Genomic DNA, 20,605 nt, shown 5'->3' on the forward strand with positions numbered 1-20,605 from the left:
TTAAGAATTATAGTCTTTTTCTCACATTGTTCACGGGAGAAATGATATTTTATGTCAATATGTTTGGATCTTTTGTGGCTTGATGGATTATTAGCTATGCTAATACATCCATTGTTATCTTCATAAATTAAGATAGGTTCTTTAGTTTCCAGGCTTATACCTGCTGCTAAAGTTTTTAACCACATTGCCTCCTTGACAGCTTCATACAGTGCCATATATTCAGCCTCTGTAGATGAACCGGCCACAGATGCCTGCCTTTTAGTATTCCAACATATTGCACATCTATCATATAACTTAAATAAATATCCCGTTGTACTTCTTCTTTTAGAATTTAAGTCGAGATTTTCATTTTCATTTCCTCCCCAATCAGAGTCAACAAACCCTGTAAGTATATTACTATATGTTCCCTGTACATACTTTAATTTTAAATTTATTGTACCTTGTAGATATCTAAGTACTCGTTTTAAGCATTGCCAAAGTTCTTGGTTATTTTTATTCATATATCGACTCAAAATACTTATAGCAAGAGTTAGATCGGGTCTTGTACATACCATTAAATACATTAGGCACCCGATAAGGCTTCGACACGGAGCATCGTATTTTTCATCGGATTCCAATGCCTTATAATCCAGATTAGTTACTAGCGGTGTACTTACTGGCTTACAATCTGTTAAAACTTTAACATTAAAAAATAATCATTTCTCTCTTGAATGCATATAAGTCTTTTAGCAAACAAATACTATAAGCATGAAATCCTTGAAGAATCACCCTCCGCCAATTTTTGACACGATCAGGCCACTAAATGACTCACGAAGTCACCGTTAGGGGCGGAGTCACGGGCTCCCCTCGCGACGACAAACTACTGGGGTGCCTAGCTCATTCGGTTTCTGCCATCTTAATCCTGACCCTTAATCGGTCAACGTTCAGATGTTCGTACTGAACTTGGTACATATATATATTTTGAACGAGCAGACGAGAGGCAATTTATACGAAGGAGACGAGGCCCGCCAACGCATTCACCTCAGCAGCCTCATTTGCCTATACACCGGGACCAGATAACCCAGATACCACAATCGCTCCATTACATTTTTTTGATAACTTGCACTGTAAATTAAATTCATAGCAACTTCCTAAATACATTTTATACACAATCAGCCATATTAAATTTATTTAATATTGCTTTAATATATGTGCTTTGATCCAGCGTTATTATATTATTTTGTCTAATAATTCTAATGCCTAAGAAGAGTTTTATTTCTTTTGAATCAAGCATTGAAAATTTATTCATTAAATAATTTTTAAAATTTTTCATTGTAATTTCATTTGCAGTGCATATCGCTAGATCATCCACATATAATACAATGTAAATATTTTTAGAAATATCTCCTCTATCTAGTATGTACATGCATGGATCTCCATAGGAATTTGTAAAACCTATTTCTTTAAGTGTCTTTTCAAATAGACCAGACGTTTTCAAACCAACATCTGGCAGCTTGTTTCAGGCCATATAATGCTTTGCAGGAATTTGACCTTGGGTAGTGGCTTGGTCAGCATGTCTGCAATTTGCTCACCTGTTGACATATGTTTAAGAATTATAGTCTTTTTCTCACATTGTTCACGGGAGAAATGATATTTTATGTCAATATGTTTGGATCTTTTGTGGCTTGATGGATTATTAGCTATGCTAATACATCCATTGTTATCTTCATAAATTAAGATAGGTTCTTTAGTTTCCAGGCTTATACCTGCTGCTAAAGTTTTAACCACATTGCCTCCTTGACAGCTTCACACAGTGCCATATATTCATCCACTGTAGATGAACCTGCCACAGATGTCTGCCTTTTAGTATTCCAACATATTGCACATCTATCATATAACTTAAATAAATATCCCGTTGTACTTCTTCTTTTAGAATTTAAGTCGAGATTTTCATTTTCATTTCCTCCCCAATCAGAGTCAACAAACCCTGTAAGTATATTACTATATGTTCCCTGTACATACTTTAATTTTAAATTTATTGTACCTTGTAGATATCTAAGTACTCGTTTTAAGCATTGCCAAAGTTCTTGGTTATTTTTATTCATATATCGACTCAAAATACTTATAGCAAGAGTTAGATCGGGTCTTGTACATACCATTAAATACATTAGGCACCCGATAAGGCTTCGACACGGAGCATCGTATTTTTCATCGGATTCCAATGCCTTATAATCCAGATTAGTTACTAGCGGTGTACTTACTGGCTTACAATCAGCCATATTAAATTTATTTAATATTGCTTTAATATATGTGCTTTGATCCAGCGTTATTATATTATTTTGTCTAATAATTCTAATGCCTAAGAAGAGTTTTATTTCTTTTAAATCAAGCATTGAAAATTTATTCATTAAATAATTTTTAAAATTTTTCATTGTAATTTCATTTGCAGTGCATATCGCTAGATCATCCACATATAATACAATGTAAATATTTTTAGAAATATCTCCTCTATCTAGTATGTACATGCACCGATCTCCATAGGAATTTGTAAAACCTATTTCTTTAAGTGTCTTTTCAAATTTTTCAAACCAACATCTGGCAGCTTGTTTCAGGCCATATAATGCTTTGTGCAATTTACAGACCTGATTTGCTTTGCCTTTTACACCCTCAGGTACTCGCATATATATTTCCTCTTTTAACTCACCATTTAAAAACGCAGTTTTTACATCCATCTGGTGGACTAACAAGTCATGTTGATTTGAAAATGCTATTAAAAATCTAAAAGATGAAATTCTCGCGACTGGAGCAAATGTTTCATCATAATCTACAAGATATTTTTGACTAAAACCTCTGGCAACTAAACGAGCTTTATACTTTAATGGATTTCCGAACTCATCGTACTTTATAGTGAATATCCATTTGCAATCTACAATATTTTTATTACTTGGTTTTGGTACTAAAGTCCAAGTTTTATTTATCATTAAAGATTCAAGTTCATCTTTAATTGCTTGCTGCCATTGTTTAACGTCATTCCTTTTTTCAATTTCCTCATATGAATTAGGAATTGGACATACAATGGTAAGTACTTTACTATCTTTATTCTGAGATGAAGAATTATCAGTTTATTTAATACTGTCTGTGTATCGTCAAGTTCAGATATTGTATTGTATGTATTTCTAATACTACTTTTGCTATCTGTTTTATTATTATAAAGTTTACTAGAGGGGTCGTCTACTGAGTTTAACGCATCGTTAGGGACTGCAGTTTTTCAACCTGAATCGACTTGACACCCTCAAGTACTTTTACTTTTGGCCTTGACTTAACAAAATTGTCTCATCGACAATTACATCTTTTACTACCACATATTTATTACTCTCCCCTTCATACACTCTATACAATAGAGTCTATACCCATTTGGCTCGTAATCTACCAGTATTCTCTTTGATGACTTTTCATCAAACTTATTTTTACTGGTTTTTGACATGTGCACACACATACACTGTCGATTCGAAAACCTTTAGGTATTTTAATTGTGATTTCTTATTATACCACATTTCATATGCTATACCCATTTGGCTCGTAATCTACCAGTATTCCCTTTGATGACTTTTCATCAAACTTATTTTACTGATTTTTGACATGTGCACACACATACACTGTCGATCCGAAAACCTTTAGGTATTTTAATTGTGGTTTCTTATTATATCACATTTCATATGGTGTTTTATTTGCATTCAATGATTTGGTTGGTGTCTTATCGATTAGATATGTTGCAGTTAAAACTGCATCACCCCAAAATATTATTTTCTAATTTTGCACCTAACATCATTGTTCGCACATATTCTGTAATGGTCCTAACCATTCTTTCAGATACACCATTTAGCTGTGGAGTTCGTGGTATTGTAAGATGATAACTAATGCCCTTTTTTACACATTAATCTTTCATCTCGTTAGATAAATTCTCTCTACCATTATCAGTATATAAATTTACAATTTTAAATTAAATCTGGATTCACTCTATGCTACATAATTTTTTAAACTTTGCAAATACATCAGATTTACGTTTAATTAAATATGTTACACAATAATGAGTGAATTCATCAACAAACAATACAAAATAGTTTTTATCATTTATTGCAGAAGGCGTAATAGGACCACTTACATCCGAATCGATATTAAATAATGGTCTTTCTATATAGCCTTTATTTATGAATTTATTCAATGATATTCGTGCTTGTTTACCGTTAATACAAGCTTCACATAAATCATTATCAGGTATTATTTTACCTAATTTCTCTAAGTCATTTACTAATTGCTTATTTCTGATTTTATTAAATTTATCTTTTTCGATATTACCCAATCGCTGGTGACATAATTTGTAATCAGAATCAGATGCAATTTTTGAATAATTGATAAAGCTTCTACTTACCGAAAATTCCAGAGTAAATAAATTGTTTCTCAGCTTACCAGTCATTACCGTTTTACTACTACGGCTTACTGTCACTCCAGAATCACTGAAGTTTATCGAGTAACCTGCTTGTTGCATCTTGTATCCTCTCGATTTATCAGATGATCAGAAGCACCTGATTCCAACAGAAAAGAAAGCTTCTTTTCTTCATTGAAAGTTTCCAGCCATAAATGCAAATCGGCCTTCTTCTTCCTGTGGGGCAGTCTGGATAGCCTGAATGGTTCTTGGTCTTTCTGCATTAGTTTTGGACGATATAGTTTACAGGTAGTAACGGCATTCATTTTTATAATGTCCTTTCTTTCCACAATGATAATACTTAACATGCTTCTTATTATTTGTATTTTTCTGTTTTGGTTTGATGATTCTGCCATGATTTTTCGACGTATTTCTAAACTTATTGAAATGTCGTTTCGAGTCATCATTTTTCTGCTCTATGCGAAGAACTTTTTTACTCGTGTCAACATTTTCATTCACAAGTTTGATTTCATGGTCTAATAATCGTGTTTTTACGAAACTTAACGTCATGTTGTCTTCCGATAAAGTCTCAATAGCCGTTATCACGCCATTGTAAGATGCAGGTAACGTCAGCAATAGTTGGGCCACTTTATCAACTTCTGAGACGGTCGCTCCGGCTGATGCTAACTCCGTTATCAAGGAATCAAACTGCATAAAATGCTTGCACAAATCTGTATCACCTTCTAATTTTAAGCTGAACAATTTCCTCCGAACACCGAGCTGTTTCGCGACACTTTTTCGTTCAAAGATATTGTCTAGTGCGGTGAAAATTTGCTTAGTTGACGATTCCGGTTTCACATAACTTAAGTATGAATCCGACAAATATTCTATTAACACATTTTTCGCGGTCGATTCCGATTTCTTCCATTTGTTGTCAGGATTCGCCGGGTCCGGTTTGTCGATCACATGAATCACTTCTAGTTCAGTCAAAAGACTACGGATTCTAAACTTCCATATATTATAATTATCACCGTTGAAAGGTTGAATGTTTCCTTTTGACTTTAAACTTTCCATATAATTTACTCTTAATAATTGGAAATAGTTAATTGTTTTCTCTTAGAAACACTTAGACACTTATTTTTAGTTTACACTCACTAACTTTTATTTGCACTTTGAAATTTGATTTTCTTTCTTTCACGAAAACTTGTAATTTAATAATTTCAATTAATCACGAACGTAACCTGGGCACATAACCTGTGGGAATTATGGATTTAGGTACCGGTGATTTTATTAAATAATTACGAAGTTTAATTGTGAACGATTGCCGTTTATTCAAAATTAGAGTTTTCGGAAGTATGTCTTATCGATATCAAGGCTTGAAACGAACTAATTCCATACAACTCTGTATATCAGAGTTACTCTGGTTGTAGACTAAACATCTTGTTTTATTTGGTTTTAAGCGGTCTAGACTGCCCTTAATTATACCTAGATTTATGACTCTTAGCTCGAGTACTTCTTATAAGAAAATTCCAGAGTAAATAAATTGTTTCTCAGCTTACCAGTCATTACCGTTTTACTACTACGGCTTACTGTCACTCCAGAATCACTGAAGTTTATCGAGTAACCTGCTTGTTGCATCTTGTATCCTCTCGATTTATCAGATGATCAGAGGCACCCGAATCCAACAGAAAAGAAATCTTCTTTTCTTCATTGAAAGTTTCCAGCCATAAATGCAAATCCGCCTTCTTCTTCCTGTGGGGCAGTCTGGATAGCCTGAATGGTTCTTGGTCTTTCTGCATTAGTTTTGGACGTTATAGTTTGCAGGTAGTACCGGCATTCATTTTTGTAATGTCCTTTCTTTCCACAATGATGACACTTAACATGTTTCTTATTATTTGTATTTTTCTGTTTTGGTTTGATGAATATTTCTAAACTAATGTCGTTTCGAGTCATTATTTTCTGCTCTATGTGAAGAACCTTTAAACTCGTGTCAACATTTTCATTCCCAAGTTTGATTTCATGGTCTAATAATCGTGTTTTTACAAAACTTAACGTCATGTTGTCTTCCGATAAAGTCTCAATAGCCGTTATCACGCCATTGTAAGATGCAGGTAACGTCAGTAATAGTTGGGCCACTTTATCAACTTCTGAGACGGTCGCTTCGGCTGATGCTAACTCCGTTATCAAGGAATCAAACTGCATAAAATGCTTGCACAAATCTGTATCACCTTCTAATTTTAAGCTGAACAATTTCCTCCGAACACCGAGCTGTTTCGCGACACTTTTTCGTTCAAAGATATTGTCTAGTTTGGTGAAAATTTGCTTAGTTGACGATTCCGGTTTCACATAACTTAAGTATGAATCCGACAAATATTCTATTAACACATTTTTAGCGGTCGATTCCGATTTCTTCCATTTGTTGTCAGGATTCGCCGGGGCCGGTTTGTCGATCACATGAATCACTTCTAGTTCAGTCAAAAGACTACGGATTCTAAACTTCCATATATTATAATTATCACCGTTGAAAGGTTGAATGTTTCTTTTTGACTTTAAACTTTCCATATTATTCAATAAGTAATAATTTACTTTTAATAATTGGAAATAGTTAATTGTTTTCTCTTTGAAACACTCAGACACTTATTTTTAGTTTACACTCACTAACTTTTAAATGCACTTTGAAATTTGATTTTCTTTCTTTCACGAAAACTTGTAATTTAATAATTTCAATTAATCACGAACGTAACCTGGGCTCATAACCTGTTGGAATTATGGATTTAGGTACCGGTGATTTTATTAAATAATTACGAAGTTTAATTGTGAACGATTGCCGTTTATTCAAAATTAGAGTTTTCGGAAGTATGTCTTATCGATATCAAGGCTCGAAACGAACTAACTGCATACAACTCTGTATGTCAGAGTTACTCTGGTTGTAGACTGAACGTCTTGTCATATTTGGTTTTAAACGGTCTAGACTGCCCTTAATTATACCTAGATTTATGACTCTTAGCTCGAGTACTTTTTCTCTACTTCTTGGAAATATCAAAACAAACCTTTTACATGGTACCAAATATTACCCTCAAACAGAAAACTTAATATGTTGGAAGAGAATGAATTTTGTAGACGAACTCAAATTTCAACAATGCGTTTTTGTGTTGTTGTGGATGATGTTATGTAGCGTGAATTATGTTGTTAGTGTCCGTAGGTTTTCTGTAAATGTTAAGCTGAATGTTGTTTTGTTTTTTGTTATGTTGATGTCTAAAAAGTTAATGCTGTTATTTTGTTCTGTTTCAGTGGTAAATGTTAGGTTGTTATGTGTGTTGTTGATTATGTTTTGTATATCTGTTATGTTATGTTGTTCGTGTATGATAAATAGTATGTCGTCTACGTATCTGTACCATTGAAAATATGTGTATTTTTGTTGTATGTTCCTAATTATTGTTTCTTCTGCTGTCTGTAGAAAAATTTTGCTAATGAAACCTGATATGGGGGATCCCATGGTAACCCCCGTGTTTGTGGTGTATATGTTGTTGTTAAATGAGCAATAGTTTTGTTTTAGTATTTGTGTTAATGCGTTTGTATAGTATTTTATGTGTGTTATGTCTGTGTTTGATTCTATCATTTTTTGTTGTATTATGTTTATTGTTTCAGTTGTGGGTATATTTGTGTATAGGTTAGTTATGTCAAATGAGTATAGTTTTGTGTTGTTGTTGATTGGTATGTTTTTTATATTGTTTATTAGTTCTGCTGTGTTGATGATGTTGTATTTGATTGGGAGGTTGATTATTGCTTCTAATTGTCGTAAAATAATTATTTTAATAAATACATTTTATAAACCATGGATTACGTATTCAACTTAGAAAATAATAAGAGAATCGTATTGTTAGGAGGGTTATACCAAGTTGTTATAGTGATGTTATTACTTATTTTTATTTGTAACAATTCTAAGTGATTTAGGTTATTATCTAATATTTGAGTATATGAAACATCTTTTCGGATAATAAAAGCAACACCACCACCATTAGCGTCGCGGTCTTTCCGTAGAAATTCATAATTTCGTAGTTTTATAGTATTTGTACTACAAATTTTTGTTTCATTGACTGCCATTATCCGGACATTATAATTCTCTAAAAAGATTTGTAATTCTTCCGTTTTGTTAAGAATTCCGTTGGCGTTCCAAAGATGTATTTGCAAGCTATCCATTAATGGTATTTGTGAATGATATGAATACATTAAATTTTTCGGCAGTTGTTTTTGTTCCAACGAGTCTTTTATTTAGTTCTTTGACTAATTGTAGCATTTTGTCAATGTTAATCATTTGGTGTAACTTGGAAATTTCCGCCATTAATTCATTGAAGTTATCGAAATTACTTTTATCATTTGTTGGGGGTACTGGCAATACATTACCAAGGTTACCATTTGGTGTCGGCAAGGGTATAGCGGAAGTGGTCATGTTGCATGCAGGGAGACTAGGAAAATCGTTTGGTCTATGCCCATAGTTTACCTGATTATAATTGTCGTTTTCTAGCTGCAGTTCTTTGGGGCGACTAGTGGATGCTGGGTTCCCCTTTTGCTTGTGGTAGCGCGATTTGGCGAGGGCTTTTTATATACTGTACATTCCTTTGAATTCGCAGGATGGGACTGTTGGCAGTTTCCAAATTTGGCAGGCATCTCCTTGGGCATTTTGCATTGATATGTAGGGTGGTTTTCCCCACACTTTAAGCAAACGTATCTTGCGTTGCAATTTGTGGTCGCATGGCCCCAATCCTGGCAGCGTTTACATTGCGTTAGATCCTTCTTATTTTTGAAATTCGCCCATTTGATTCGGGTATGACCAATAAATTTGTGATCCTTGTTCAGTTCTGTAACCGCATAATTTTTATTAAGCAGCACCATATAGATCGGGGTTTTAGTGTTTTTTAGCTTCACGACACTATCAGCATCAAGTTTTAATTTAATTTCCTCCAGCAGCTCATTCTCATTGAGGTCTGTGTAGAGGTTGTATATGATTTTCGCGTGTTTCCTTTCGTCTTTTGGGGTGAAGGAGTGGTAGTCAGTATCAGCATCTTTGAAATGTTGTAGTAATTTTACTCTATCTGCTTTTCCCTTGCAATAAATTGTTAATCGGTCTAAACACCACTTGATAAAGAATTTATCTTTGCCAATGACATCGATAATGATTTTTTCAAATTCCGTTGGTGATACCGGACGTTTTCGAATAATTATTGGAGGTGGCTTTTGTTCCTTCGCCTGTTGGGGTTCGCTTATATCCATGTCTTCATTTCCTTCCAGAACGCTATATTTGTTCTGGGTTGATACATTATATTTTGCAGGCGGAAGTTGTTCCTGCAGTCTCGTCGTGGTAGATTTGCGTTTGGCTCCTGAGTTTCCTGCAGCTGAAGATGGGGCGTCCGCCTTCATTTTCTTAGGGATGGGTTTGGTGTCTTCTATTGCTTGTTTGACAATGTTTAACAGTTTTTCACTAATTTGCGCCATTTGGCCACCATTTGATTTAAAATTACTTGTACCCAACGGGGTTGGGCACGATTCGGTTGCGGTATGTTTAAATTTTATTTTGTAAGATTTCGCTGTTGTTTCACTGTCGCAAAATTTTTAAAGTTCACCACAAGGGCAGTTGCTGCGCGCTCAGCTATTGCTCAGACACGTCCGTCACCCACGATGGTTGAGACGGAACTGAGACGGTGCCTTAAACCAGCGCCTTAGACCGCTCGGCTACGCTACCAGGATAATTTCCCGCGTTTTCCTTGAAAATTCCTAACCTAACTCAACGGTTAACAAACAACGGTTAGGTTAATTTTACGCATGCTTTTCTCATTGTTTTACTATTTATATCACTAATAAATTTGTATATATTAAATTGCTAATGAAACACGCAACTACATGCAATATGCATATGCAGCCATCCGTGTCTTGTAATTAAGAACCACTGGTAACAATGTAGAACGAAAATTACTTACTGTTATAAACAAAAACCTTGCTTGTACAAGTCTTCTGTAGCCGTGATCGTCTAGTGGTTAGAACCCTACCTGAAGTTCCGTCTCAACCATCGTGGGTGACGGACCTCAGGCCAGCCCTTGCTGTGGAGTGTGGAGTGTTTGAGTGAATATCTAAAAGTGAACATTAAGACTAAAAAACAAGTACAAACGTTACAATGCGCCACGGAGACTCGTGTCCCAAATACGAAAGAAACGAAAAACATAGTGAGTAAAAGTATTGTGACAATGGTGAATGAAAAGTTAGTGAAAATTGCCAAGATGGCTATCGACGAACCGGATCCAGAAGAAGAATCTAGCCGAGCTCTAAAGCGTAAACTTTCGACTGTCGAAACCGCAATATGTGACCCAGCAACTATTCAACGACTTCAAGAGCAGTTAAAATATAACGTGAGTACGAAGAACAAATTTAGCGTCCTCGAGGATACACCGAAAAATGTGGATCCAGCTCCAAAAAGTTCGAAACCAACACCGATAGTGATTCGGATGAGCCCTAAGTCGCCATCTGAATTTATAAAAACCATCCAGAGCACAATTGGTAAAGACAAGTTTTGGGTCAAGTTTTCAACCACAAGAACCACCCTTTATTGCAAAGAACACGTCGATCGCGCAAAAGTGATCGAACACCTACAACAAGCAAAAAGTGATTTCTTCTCTTTCACGCCCAAAGAAAATAGAAAATCTGAAAAAGTGATCTACGGTCTACACACAGATCTAGATGAAGAAGAAATTCTTGAAGAAATTAAACATTTTGCTGACGCAGATAGGATCAGCAAACTTAAAGGAACCAGATCACCAATCTATTTGGTCATCCTAAACAAAAACCAAGACATCAAAATTCTCAACAAATCAGTATGCTTTATTGGGCACACCAAAGTCAGGTGGGCTAACTACAAAGGCAAAAAAGAGATTCCCCAATGCAAGCGCTGCCAAGAATGGGGCCATTGCCACTAGCAATTGCAATGGGAAATTTGCATGCTTAAAATGTGGTCAAAACCACGAATCATGGAGATGCGAGCACCCCAGGGAGATGCCAGCGAGATGTGCAAACTGTCAGGAAGCGCATCCAGCAAATTCCAAAGACTGCGAAGCGTATAAAACGGCTTTGAAAGTTAAGAATGAAAGGCGGCTTCATACTTCTAGAAGCCAAGCACCAAGAATAACAAATCCCAGGGAAGGACCAACATCGCAACAAAACACTAATAGCGCAGTAAGTTACCCTAAATTACCAGCTGTCAATAAGGCAGCTTCCCTAAAACTAACACAAATGGCAAAAATGACAATATTAATGAGTTTCAAGAACTCATGAACGAATTTAAAACAATAAATGAAATGATCAACATAAATGAAATGCTACAAATGGTGAGAACGCTAAATAGTAGATTATCAGGAGTAACGAGTAAAAGCGAAAAATTCCAAATTTTTGCCAACTTCACCGCAGAAATTAATGGCTGAACTTGAAATTTTTCTCTGGAATGCCAACGGAATATCCAATAAAATAGAAGAATTGCAGGTATTTTTAGTTCAAAATAACGTGGAAATAATGGCAATAAATGAAACCAAACTCTCGCCCAAAGATGTAACAAAATTTAGAAATTATAATATGATAAGAAAAGACCGCGACAATAACAGAGGACGAGTGGCATTTTTAATAAAACGGGATATAAATTTTAGGCAAATAACAAATAATAAATTTAATGACTTAGAAATATTACAAATTAACGTAGGTAACGACATAACCATTACTACCTGGTACAACCCGCCAAATACTAAAATTTGCGAGGGAAATATGAGGGATGTATTAAATTCTCCGGGTAAACATTTGTTAGTAGGCGATCTAAATGCAAAACATATGCTTTGGAATTGTACTTCCAATAATTTAAATGGAAAAACAGTTTATTCATATCTTAACAAAAACGACACAAATGTAATATTACCAAACGAATCAACACATTTTCCTACAAATGGGAATAACCCATCGGTTTTGGACATAGGGATTAGCAAAAACATCGTTGGCAAAGCCACCGCAATAAATGACCTAAACGCAGATCATTTGCCGGTGGTGTTCAAAATAAGCCATAAAATAGAGCAAAATACTCAAATCCATTATAAATGGAATTACCCAGACGCAGACTGGAATTCCATTAGAAACGAACTTATTCAGGTATCGGAAATACCCACAAACATAAATTCAACATCTATTCTAGACAATGAAGTTAAAAAAATTACGGAAAGTATTGCAGCGGCAATGAACCAAACAATTAAAAAAACTAAAATTGTAACACGTGGACACCTTGAAATAACTACACAAATATTAAATAAAATTAAACGAAGAAACGCTTTTCGTCGAAAATTCCAACGAACAAGAAATGCAAGTTACTTAAAAACTTGCAACGACCTAACTAATGAAATTAGATATGAAATTAAGGAACACATTAATAATACATGGAACAATAGGCTACAAAAACTATCTCCGCAAAATAATTCGCTTTGGAATTTATTATCATCACTGAAACGGACAAATAACAACTTATGTCCTCTTCAAAACACAAATGGAGAATAATATGTATTTGGCAAATGTACTTGCTCTTAGATTTGCAGAAACTTGTACCTCAAATAACCAACTTACGGAGGAACAACAAAACATAAAAGAGGTAGTAGATGAATTTTTAAATCGTGATTTTTCTAAATCAAAGGTTAACTTCATCTCGCCTAAGAAATTAAAACGAATAATTAAGAATCTACCGTCGACTAAAGCTCCTGGACCAGATGGTATTCAAAACATAATATTAAAAAACTTGCCAAAAAAAAAATAATGTCTGGTTAACAACTATTTTTAATTCAATTTTAAAACTAGGATATTTCCCAGAAAAATGGAAAATTGCTGAAGTTATACCTCTACTAAAACCGAAAAAACCACAACATGATCCGAGTAGTTACCGACCAATCAGCCTACTAAATACACTGGCAAAACTTTGTGAACGGGCAATACTAACAATTTTAGAACGTGAACTGGATCCCAAAACGATCATGCCAGAACAATTCGGTTTTAGGAAAGGTCATTCTACCCCTCACCAGATAGCAAGAGTGCTATCAGATGTCAAAAGAGCATGGAACAATAATATAATTGTGCACATGGCTCTTCTTGGTATAGAAAAAGCTTTCGATACAGTGTGGATTACAGGACTTCTATACAAATTAATTAAACTAAATTTACCAGATAAACTAATACTTTTAATAAATAACTATCTCACTAATAGGTCGCTAATTGTCAAAATTAAAAACGAAAAATCAGCAAACACAACATTTAACGCAGGGGTACCACAAGGTTCAATCCATGGTCCTAAGCTATTTAGTTTATTCATAAACGATCTTCCAAAATTAAACAATACAAACATTGCACTCTTTGCTGATGACACTATCGTATATAGTGCTTCAGACAACGAAATTATAGGCCGTAAAAAATTGCAAATCCACCTTTCATTCATCGAAAAGTACTTCAACAAATGGAAAATCAAGGTAAATGCCAGCAAATCAGAACTCATTTCAGTTACTCCCAGAAGGAAACTAAGAACTTCCAACGACGCTATTGTTTTAAATAAACAAGAGATACCTGAAAAGACTGATATCAAATATTTAGGACTAAATATAGACAAAAAATTAACATTTAGAAAACACGTAGACAATATCTTAATCAAGGCTAACGTAGGCTTAAGTCAATTATATCCATTATTAAATAGAAATAGCGCACTTAACAAAAAGAACAAATTGCTATTATATAAGACCACGCTCAGACCAATTCTGGCTTATGCAGCCCCAGCATGGGCAAACACAATAGCCAAATTGCATTCCAAACGAATACAGCAATTTGAAAATAAGTGCTTAAGACTCTGTGTAAACGCCAGTAGATACACGCGAAACACAGAAATTCAAAGTCAATGCAAAATAAGAACATTAACTGAATTTATTCACGAAAATAGTGCCAAGTTCTACAACTCAACTAAACAGCACCCTAACAAATTGATTGAAACCATTACCAAACAGTCCATTACTAATAAGTACAAACTACCCTATCATGATAGTCCCCCTCATCTAATTATTGAGACACCACCCACCTAACTAGAAACAAATAGGTTTTCGCCAACTCATTTTTTTCCTATACAAAATGTGCAATTTCTGAATACCTGATTCTGGGAATATATTAAACAATGTTTTATATATGGACGATATAAAATGTATATAAATTTAAACGACCACTTGTTGATGCCGTATTTTAATATATGATGTGGAGCAAATATTAACTAGACATAAAATTTATAGACTATTCTACAATATGTATATATAATTTGTAACTGTATTTTGTAAATACAGAGTTTATTAATGTAAAAAAATATCACCCAACAGGCCCGGGTTCGATTCCCGGTACCGGAAACTTTTTAATATTTTTGAACTTACAAGTAGAACGTACAACTTTTGGCCTATTAAGCCAAATCGGTAAAAGCAACTTATTAGTATTGGCTAGCTGTAAGATATTTTTGTAAGGCTTCAAATCATACAGATCTAATAATTCATTCATCTATTTGATCCTACAGGTGTGAATTGCTTGATAAGAGGACCAAAACCACTCTTTCACGAATTGCTAGACACATTTTCGGCAATATGCTGCACACGCACCTACATCAAAAGTAGCTTATAAATAAAATTAAACATATTAGGATCCCAAATAATTCGAAACTAATTTCTTTTGATGTTACAAATTTGTTTACTAGTATACCTCCTTCTGAGGTAGTCGATATTATCTCCGAAAAACTTGCTAGAAATCGAGTCAATCCAGTTATTTCCAATGAACTTTTGTCCCTTTTATCTGAATGCTTGTATCAAAATTATTTCCAATTCAACTACAAATTTTACCAGCAGACTGAAGGATTAGCAATGGGAAACCCCCTAAGTCCGCTACTTGCTGAAATATTTATGGCATCTCTATAATCAAAAATTAAATCTTTAAATTCATTCAAATCCTGTCTTTATTGGTATCGCTATGTTGATGACATATTAGTTTGTTTTAAGGGTACTAATCGCCAACTACAATCTTTTCTCTCGGAAATTAATTCTTTACATAAACGCATCAAATTCACACTGGAAATTGAAATCAACAAATCAATTAACTTTCTCGACCTTACTATTACAAATGTCAATAATCAACACGACTTCAAAATCTATCACAAACCTACACATACAGATACAACTGTTAACTTTCATTCTTTTCATCCAGTAAGCCATAAATTAGCAGCATTTAGATCAATGATCCATAGGTTACTACATACTCCTCTCTCCAAAGAAAATTTTGATTTAGAACTCACGCACATCTACACAATAGCTCACAATAACAATTTTCCAAAATTATATATAGATAAATTACTCAAATCTAAACAATCATCGTTAGTTACCTCGCTTATTTTCCTAGAATCTCTCAAACATTAACCCTAGCATTTTCTTCTCTCTAACTTATATTTGGAAAATCTTCCGAAACCATTGCTAAATTCCTAAGAACGAAGATCTGACCGTATCATTCAAAACAAACAATTTCATAAGGGTTTACTTGTTAAAATTGTAAGGAACAAAGTATAGATCGAAAACAGATTCCGGTGTATATTTATTATCATGTGGTGATTGCCCTACAAAGTATACGTTGGTCAAACAGGAAGGTCTTTTAATGTCGGATTAAGAACGCATGCATAGTTTTCAAAAAATTCAGAGAGAGAGTCCAAATCCAGTCTCTATAAATCATTATAATCGGTATAGATGCAATAAAAATACAAATTAATCTAATAGAATCTTTAGAAATAAACATATCACAAAGGGATTATTGTTAAACGATCAGGTGAAGTTAACAAATCCCCATTGCTTAATTTACACCTTTTTAAAAGTAGTTCCCCTCACTTTTCCATAAAACTTTTTCTCTCTATAAATAGTCAAAATTTTGCACCTATAATATTAATATTCATCTGCCTGATGATGCCACAGTGTGGCAGAAACATATCTGAACTAGTAAAAGTTTCAGTGAAACCCGTAAGGTTTATCCTTTCTATCGACGATCAAAAGTATTTGATGACATAGGGGCATTGATATTAAAAGAATTTCCGGTACCGGGAATCGAACCCGAGCCTGCTGGGTGAAAGCCAGCTATCCTAGCCACTAGACCATACCGGAATTTATCCCAGAGAACGCAAACAAATTTAACATAAAAACGACTCAACACTGCAACCCATTAATAAAGAAAATCACGCGTCACCGGCACGATATCACAAAACCAATTAATAAACACAAATACCCATACGAATACCTACCAGTGTACAGATACGCTCTATGAACCTGGCAAAACTGCAAACAATTAGGTTTTAAATGCTCATTTTTTCCTAAAATAAAACAATCAAATAAAAGTGACCTGATTAGAAAACCAAATGTTATCGCAATATGTATAAGCGCAATTACCGACAAAAGTTTGTGTAAATTAGTATAAGGAAACAAACAAAGAAGCTGCATGTATAGCTATTCTTAGATAATTGTATGTGCCAGATTATATTTTATGTATTTGTTTATCTACATATGTGTAGATTATATTTTGTAAATAAAAAAGAGTTTTTAAATGTCAAAAATGTCGGGCGCGAACAGTACTTGGATGGGAGACCGCTTGGGAACTCCGCGTGCAGTTGCCTTTTTGTTTATAACACCGAAATGAGTATAGACAGTTTATAGCGAGAGTGGTAAAGGGAGTAGGATGACTCTTTAGGTAATATACACATTGCTAGTTTATATTTTAACTACAAAAGAATAGGCGAAGTAGAACTGCAACTTTCTAAAAGATTTCAAGGACTAATTTGTCATTAAATTTCTATATTAATACTACACTAATAGGCAACGGCTTATCTGCTTAATTTTTTTAATTTTATCCTGCATTTGCCACAATTTCATGGTGTTTTGTTTTAACAAATTATCCTATTTGCACTAAATTTATTGGCAAAATAAAAGTCTTGGTACTTAGATCTTCCAAATCCATTTATTATAGCTAGGTTCCGAGGTATGAACCTAAATATATCTTTAATATAAATACACGATATTGCAGCTTTGTGCCGCTAACACATTTAATGTCTGAAGATTTTCAAAAATGACCACCATATATGTATTACTATATAGACTCAAGGGTTATGTGTAATTATGGGTTAAGTATTGATTTTCACTTTGCTCTGTCTTTTCATATGTTTATTGTTCTATATTATATCTCAAAGACTGCCTGTGACTGCAGTGCTTTTCTGGATGTGGTATAGTCTCATGTTGTGTCATTGTGGCGGATTTGAGTGCCTAGATACTGGAAGCACATTACTTAATCTATTGGTTGGCCATGGATCGCTAGTTTGCATTTTACAGGTGATATCAAGCTCTTTGTTTTGGATATTGAAATTTTTATACCATATTTTCTCGCTGATAGATGGAATTGGTACAACTGTCTTAGTAAATGGTAGTAATCTTAGTAAATTCTTAGCTGAATCGATAGTCACCAAACCGATAACCGATGTGTAGGTTTCTCACGTCCTTTATTATGTTGTTCAAATTATTTTGTTGCCCTGGTGTATTCCTACTTCAATTGGTATGTCTAAGGTCAGCTTTTCGTTCACTCGTAGTGCGGTGGTGTTGTTCGCTCTATTGTGTACTTGTTTTGAATTTTATGATGGAAAAGATTTTATTCACTTTCTACGTAGAAGCCAATTAACAGTTCTTCATATGTATTAACATTTCGTTCTTTGAATGATGTTGTATTGTGTGATGAAGTTGTTCATACAACACTAGACTTTCACTTGTTAGTCTTGACAATTTTGGAGCTGTTGAGTTTGGCGCTCTTCCACTGGTGGCGCTGTACAACCCACGCCAAGTCGTTTAGTGGCTTCCCAGCCACTTTGTGTTCTGTTAGTGAGTCAGTTAGGTTCGTTACTTTGTCGGGGGTAGTGCTTTATGTAAAACTAAGCAACATGGGCCCAGTGTAAAAACGACTGGCTGCGTGTATTTTTAAAAAATTGTGTGTTGTGGACATAAGAACGGTTTACTCAGACTTCTGGTATTGTTCTTGTGCCTTACGAAGTCACATCGTGCTCCGGAGTGTCGGTGTATTCGATATTATGTCTGGAGCTTAGGCCTTTGAACTCGAGGACGCATGCAAAGGAAGCTAAGAAATGGCGGAAGGATAACGCTAAGGCGAAACCAGTAACGACGACCACGCAAGTATGCGAAAATGTGAGAAATCACTGAAAATTCGGGACACAATTAAATCATTATACGAGGCAAAAATGGAGACAAATACGAGTAAATATTTGTTGGGTCGGGCTTTGCAATACTAACGGTCAGCGAGAATCAGTCGGTTACATTGGTAGAACTTTATCGATAATCGTGTCAATGACAAACTTGTAAATGATTTTCCATCAAGATTTGAGTTCTATCCAAAGAACAACACTATCTCTTAGCGGCATCAGACCAACTGCTAAACTTCGAAAAACTGCGGAAACAGTTACTTCTTCTGGAAGCAACACGCACTGGCTGTGAAGTACGCTAAGATCACGATATAGGTGATGCTCTCTACTCAAAATTAGACTTGAGGGAAGATGGGCAAAAAGGTGGAAAAGCAAAGAAACGCACAGTGCGCTGTTCAGGAGGATGCAAAGGAAAGGTTGGCCACTATGCGGACAAGTGTCCAATTCGCTGAAATGATCTGGCGCAATCGAATCAAGCTTCGGGAGTTGACTCGTCACGGGGTGCAACGTTGATGTTAGCGCATGCAGATTCTGTAAATGCAGTGTGCAACTCTTCGGTTAGAGATAGCACATGGATTGGCGATAGCGGAGCTACGCATCACAAGATGTTTGAACGTGCGTTGTTTATTTCGTTTCAAGAACTGAAGGATGGGCAATTTTGTGTCAGTATTTATGCGAAGGGTTGGGGCGATATTGAAGTGGTTTCAAAATGAGGTGGCCTGGTATTGCTAACAGATGTGCTTTACGTTCCAATGCTGGGTCGAAGTCTTTTGTCGTTGGGTGCTGCAACGAAGAAGAAGGTAGATATCGGATTCCCGGAAGATTCGTTGATCATGCAACAGGCAAACAAGTTGTACGAAATTGACTTCGTTCAAGTGGATGCAAGTGCCCATCTTGCCGAACAACTAGCAACCCTTCAAGTGTGGCATAACCGTCTGGGTCACGTAAATTACGGTTCTGTCTGGGAGTTTGTCAAAGGTTCGGCTCGTCATCGGTATGAAGGCAACAAAGTCAACGACCAGTGGGAGCAAAGCGGAGGAGTTCGGTGAAATTTGTGTGCAAAACAAATGCAGAAGCCGTTTGACAAAAATGAGCAACGGACAATATATCCTGGTGAGTTAATTTATTTTGACATTTGCGGTCCTATGCCTTGCGGATATTCCGGTGGTGCAATCGTGATGACAGTCTTTGTTGGTGATTATTCGGGTATATGGTTTTGTAAAGCCATTAAAATCAAAGAGCTAAGATTGTTGCTGCAGTGCAAGATGTGTTTGCGAAATTTAAATCAATATGGGCACGAAAATTAAGACGTATGAGGTCTGATAATGCCTGCAAATTTAAGGTGGTGAGATGCAGAAGATTATGCGACACCACAGCATTAAAGTTGAGTATAGCGCACCATACACACCACAACAATTGGGTCAAGTCGAAAGACAGAATCGAACCATTGTTGAGATGAGTTGCTCCATTATAAACGGCGCCGGGCTTCCTCAAAGTCTATGGGCGGAAAAGATTTCAAGGACGAATTTGTTATTAAATATCTATATTAATACTATACTAGTAGGCAACGGCCATACCACGTTGAATATACCGGTTCTCGTCCGATCACCGAAGTCAAGCAACGTCGGGCGCGGGTAGTACTTGGATGGGAGACCGCTTGGGAACTCCGCGTGCAGTTGCCTTTTTGTTTATAACAATAATTATTGACAGTTTGTGGCATTGGGAAGGAAAGGATGTCTCCTTAAGTTATGTATACATTACAAGTTTAAATTTTAAGTACAAAAGAGTAGGCGAAGTAAAACTGCAATTTTCTAAAAGATTTCAAGGACGAATTTATTATTAAGTATCTATATTAATACTATAGTAGTAGGAAACGGCGATGCCACGTTGAA

At 35.3% G+C, this 20,605-nt stretch overlaps 2 non-coding genes across 2 annotated transcripts; one reads left to right on the plus strand and one right to left on the minus strand.

Annotated features, from left to right (window-relative positions):
- Positions 1–16,551: 16,551 nt before the first annotated feature.
- Positions 16,552–16,623, minus strand: TRNAE-UUC (transfer RNA glutamic acid (anticodon UUC)). The gene has a single exon. It is a non-coding gene; the product is annotated as a tRNA-Glu (tRNA).
- A 3,653-nt stretch (positions 16,624–20,276) lies between these two features.
- Positions 20,277–20,395, plus strand: LOC135802921 (5S ribosomal RNA). The gene has a single exon (XR_010550666.1). It is a non-coding gene; the product is annotated as a 5S ribosomal RNA (ribosomal RNA).
- Positions 20,396–20,605: the final 210 nt, after the last annotated feature.

This window comes from Atheta coriaria, unplaced genomic scaffold, assembly GCF_025399875.1.
Source record: "Atheta coriaria isolate IRGN ID8LTWV9N9 unplaced genomic scaffold, Caltech_Dcor_3.1 hic_scaffold_67_pilon, whole genome shotgun sequence".
Taxonomy (NCBI): Eukaryota; Metazoa; Arthropoda; class Insecta; order Coleoptera; family Staphylinidae; genus Dalotia; species Dalotia coriaria.